This window comes from Ictidomys tridecemlineatus, chromosome Y (assembly GCF_052094955.1).
Source record: "Ictidomys tridecemlineatus isolate mIctTri1 chromosome Y, mIctTri1.hap1, whole genome shotgun sequence".
NCBI lineage: Eukaryota > Metazoa > Chordata > Mammalia > Rodentia > Sciuridae > Ictidomys > Ictidomys tridecemlineatus.
The window spans coordinates 4,485,322-4,490,159 of NC_135494.1; the positions used below are offsets into that span (position 1 = coordinate 4,485,322).

Genomic DNA, 4,838 nt, shown 5'->3' on the forward strand with positions numbered 1-4,838 from the left:
CGGGCCCCTAAGCCCGCTAACTCCTGTCGTGGGTGCTGGACCCGCTGCCCTCGCTCAGCACACCACTGACTGCCTGGGCACACGGCTCCCGGAGCACTCCAGGGACCCTGCCTCCAGGACCGGAGGGTGTCACCGGGACCCATCAGAGGCGGGGCCATTCCCTAGAAAGACGAAGCTGTGGGAGGGCGAGGGGTAGAGGACAGGCCTTGTCCCAGCACAGGACAAATCCTCCTGCCACCCATCAAGCCCTGCCGTCTGGTACATCTGCGGGTGTGAACACCAGAACCAGAACACAAACATTTTTACTTCCTCTCTCGGATTCATCATCTTGGTGCTTTCTGGAGCGACTCTAGGAGGTTTACATAACTACTGCGGGAGACTCCTAAAGACACCTTTCACATGTGTGCTCACCAGAATGGCTCTTTCTGTGCCTTTTTAACATCCACCTCCGCCTGGCCTTCCCACCTCGGCCTTCACCCAGAGGGGCTGCTGCCCCATATCTGAGTCTGTGCTCTCCAGCCAGTAAGTGGCCAGTGAGCCCTCGAAGTGAGGCTAGCTCCCCAGCAGCTCAGGAGGCTGAGGCAGGAGGATCGTGAGGTCAAAGCCAGCCTCAGCAAAAGCGAAGCGCTAAGCAACTCAGGGAGACCCTGTCTCTAAATAAAATACAAAGTAGGGCTGGGGACGGGGCTCAGGGGTCGAGCAATCCTGAAGCCAATCTGCAGTACCCTCCCCCCAAAAAGAAAAACACATCACTCTGAGATGCGTTGACTGTAAAATACACAAATTCTGAGGACTCACTATTAAACACACGTGTAACAAAACTCCAAGTTTCTTACACTACGTGTGAACAATATTTGGGGGAACATTGAGTTGGACAAACACATCGTCCAAATCAGAGTTGCCTATATCCTTCTGCCTGTTTGAAGCTGCTCAGAAAACACGGTGGCTTCACTGTATTCCTGAGACCCAGCCGCTCCGCAAAGCAAGATCCCTCCACCTCTGAACGAAGCGGGATCTTTGTCCCTACCCGTGTGCTGAGGGGCCCAGACACTTGGCCTCTTCCCTCAAAATCCTGTCCCTCTTCTGTTTCTCGGATGGCACTGGCTATTATGTGAGTCACAGCCGATTCATGGCTACCTGTGTCAACAACCACCAAAAAAAACCCACAAAAGGTCCAGAAGTGCGCTTTCTGTTAAAAGGACAATCCACAGCACCATAACACTCACTGTAAAGGGCCGGGCGTCCTTGAGAATCTCGCTGAGGTCCTGCTGACTTCCTCATTCTTGCATCACACGCGTTCCCCTTGAAACTGTTTTGGACTTCACTTCCCTGTGAACCGCAGTACTGGGGCTAAGCGGGACAAAGCCGGGCGCCTGGGGAAGTGCATTCAAAACTCCAAAGACAAACAGACGCTCAGGAGAAAGGAGCCCTTAGAAATCGCCATACATTGTTATGCAAACAAGATATACCGCAGTCAGAATTAGAGGAGGGACAATTTGGTCCCTGGGAAAGCAAAGAAAAGGAGACTTGGGGAAGATAAGAGGGCAGAAAATGGGGGAGGGTCACAGGGTTAGGTCTCTCTTTGCAAACAACAGGAATGCAACTCTCTAATCAAGAGAGGACTGCTTAATGGTGCTGATCGGCCTCCGAGAACCCATCCAGCTCAGCTGTCAAGAGACCCTGGTCCATAACTCCAAAACCACCCCCACGAGCAATGCCACCCAAGTCGCATCCTTATGGCTCTAGGTGAATCTAGGATCAAAACCAGGCATCAAGCTAATCTGACAAGTTAACTTTAATGAGAGATCTCGGTTTGCATTAAAATTCACGAGCCTCTTAGAACAGGTCATCTGGACCCTTCACTAGGGGCATAAGGAGTGTATCTGACAATTAAACTTCTTGACCACTTGAGGAAGAAAATTCACATCTAGGAACTCTACTTGGGAATCCCAAACGCTTTCTGGAATGGACTCATTTCAAATCGAGCCCTACAAGACACTGCTTGTTCCAATTAGGGACCTCCGTGGGGATTTCTTCAACCCTTTTGAAATTCAGCAATTTACATCTGTGTCCATAAAATGAACAGACTCATTGGTGTGTCTTTAAAAAAAAAAATCAGTCTCATTACCACTGAATACTCAGCAGTACGAAGAGACACCAAGGTCACCTTCAAACATGAAGATGAGCTAATTATCACACATATTTAGAAGCGAATCAATTCAGAATCTTTCTCTGCTAACTTCTGTGCTGGCTGGGAGACCTTGGGCAAGTACTTTTAGGTGTCTTATGATTCGGTAATTGAACGTTCCCTATTGGTCCCCAATTGCACCAATGTGGGGCTTTTGGAAGTGAGGGGATCCTGAGGCTCTGGTTTGTAATTTAATGGCACTTTTGGGAGGTGGAGGAAACTGTAGGGGGTGGGACGTGGTCGAAGGGTGTGGATCCTCCAGGGTGTGCCCTTGGGGACTATATCTTTCTCCCCATCACTTCCTCGGTCTGCTTTCCAGTGGCCACAAGGTGAGCAGGTCGACAGGCCTCGGGGCGGGGGAGACAGCCCACCACCGACTGAAACCGTGAGCCCGAACACATCTCTCTCCTCCTGGAAGGTTGTTTTTCTCAGTTGCTTTATCACAGGGACAGAGAGCTGACTTCACAGCTCTCTGGGCCTCGGACTTTGTTTTTGTTTTTAATTAGTCAAATGCAAATACTTCCTCCTACCTAGCCGTGTTCTGAGATCAGCCATCAGCTATGCACCCGGAGAGGAGAGGTCAGCGGTGGAAGGGCCGTGTGTGGGATGTTGAGTCATCTGCAGGCCTGGTGTGGATGTGTGAGCGTGGGACACTGAGCGTGCCTCACTGTGTTGGTTCTGCTGAGGTTGGGGGTCGAGTTCCTGTCTGCGGTTATCTACCGGGTGTTGTCTTTGAACTGTCCCTGGCCTCCTCCAGGCTAGCGAACTGTCCACCACGGCCTGCACTGACCAGGGCACACCATCCAGGATCTGCTGGGCCTCAGATCCGCAGAGTGGCTCTGCTCACACTTGCAGGCGCCTGGGTTCCAATGGCTGGGGCAGGTGTGGGCCGGGGCAGCAGCCTCTGCACTTCCCGGGGAATGCCCTCGCTGCTGGCTGGCGACGCTGGGCAGCCAGGCCACTTGGCAGGGCTTCCCCACCTCTGCACCAAACCGGGGACACCTGGGGATGGCAAAGTCCTTGTCAGGGCTTGCTTCGGAGCTGTCTTGTGCAACGGGCTGGAGTCCACTGGGTGCAGGTAACCCCACCTCCCGGCTCCAGCTGGGACATTCAAAAATGCCTCCGAGGGTGACCAGGTCCCCAGGGGGACGAGGCCACCGCGGTGAGAAGCCACCCCTCGTGGGGTGCGACGATCAAGGTGCGCTCACCTCGGCCGGCGGCCCCGGGGGCAGGGACCCTCCGTGCCCCTTTTGCAGATGGGGACACTGAGGCTGGGCGCGGGCGGGTGGCGGGGCGGACGGGCGGCCGCGGAGCCGCACACGGGCCGGGGGTCCCCAGGGACGGCGCCCCACGTGCTCGGGCCCCGCCGGAAGCGGGCGCTGGGGCCGCGGAGACGCCTGGTCATGGGACCGCGGGCTCCGGCCGCCGCCCGACTTCGGGGACGGCCCGGGGCGGAGCGCGCCGAAGCCCGAGGGTCCCGGCCCGGACGCCGCCGCCGCGCGGGTCCCCAGCCCTGAAACTCCCCGCCCCGCCCCGACTCGGCCGGCGGACGCTACCCACCCAGAAGCAGGCCGTCCATGTCAAAGATGAGGTGGGTGACGGGCCGCGGCGGGGACGCGGGCGCGGGCGCTGCCATCTCTGCCGGGGAGGGGGCGGGGAAGGGCGGCGCGCGCCCGGCGCCTCCGCGCACGCGCCGCAGCCCCGCCGCGCATGCGCACTGCCGGCCTGCCTGCCGCCCGTCGGCCGCGGCGGGCCTCCGGCGCCCCCCGCGCACGCGCGCTCTCGGGCGGACCCGCGCGGCTCCGCGCACGCGCGCTGCGTGCCCGGGCCTCTGCAGCTTCAGCGGCCGCCGCCGCCGCCGCCGCCGGGCACAAAAGCGGCGCGGGGAGAGGGGCAGGAGGTCACCGGTTTCCAGAAAGCGGCAGAGCCCCGCAGCCTCAGGCCGCGCAGAGTCGAGTCCCCACGTAGAGGGGGCAGAATCCGCGGCTGAACGTGGAAAAGGGAGTCAGGGAGGAAGGAGGGAGCAGGCAGGGGTCTGGGGATTGGGCAAGGGGCCGGCAAAGGTGCCCCGAGTGCCACCGCCGCCCGCCACCGATTGCACACAAATGGCCTTGCCCACGGCCACCCGTAGCGAGTCTGTCCGAGCCCCCGGGAGCCGACCCCAGGTCACTGGGCCAGGCTCCCTTTCGGGCCCTGCAGGTCCTGGACCGGGACCGCGGGGCGCATGCGCAGTGGAGCATCCGCGTCTCTGAGCAGCACTAAGGGACTCAGCGAGACCCTGTCTCTAAACACAAAGTGCAAAGCAGGGCTGGGGATGGGGCTTGGTGGTCAGGTGCCCCTGACTTCAAAACCTGGTTCCAAAAAAAAAAAAAAAAATGCTGGGTTTTCCACCATGTGCCAATACTCAGAGCAGTGTGCACTGTCCAGGGGGAAGCTGCGCAGAATCCAGAGAGGAAAGGAGGATCCTGAAATGGTTAAAAAAAAAAAAAAAAAAAAAAAAACTGTGCTGTAGCTTTTGCTGTCCTAGGACTTTTTGCCCCCTTTTCCAGTGTTTCAGGGTGCAACCTGAAAATCTTCTCCCACCCCCCAACTTCAAACTTTAAAACGTGAGGGTGTGTCTCTACTTCAGGGCACCGTCAGCGGACGCAGA

At 57.9% G+C, this 4,838-nt stretch overlaps 1 long non-coding RNA gene across 1 annotated transcript; it reads right to left on the reverse strand.

Annotated features, from left to right (window-relative positions):
- Positions 1–1,777: 1,777 nt before the first annotated feature.
- Positions 1,778–3,893, reverse strand: LOC144371997 (uncharacterized). The gene is made up of 2 exons (XR_013432043.1): positions 3,749–3,893; positions 1,778–3,190 (listed from the first exon to the last, which is right to left on the reverse strand). It is a non-coding gene; the product is annotated as an uncharacterized LOC144371997 (long non-coding RNA).
- Positions 3,894–4,838: the final 945 nt, after the last annotated feature.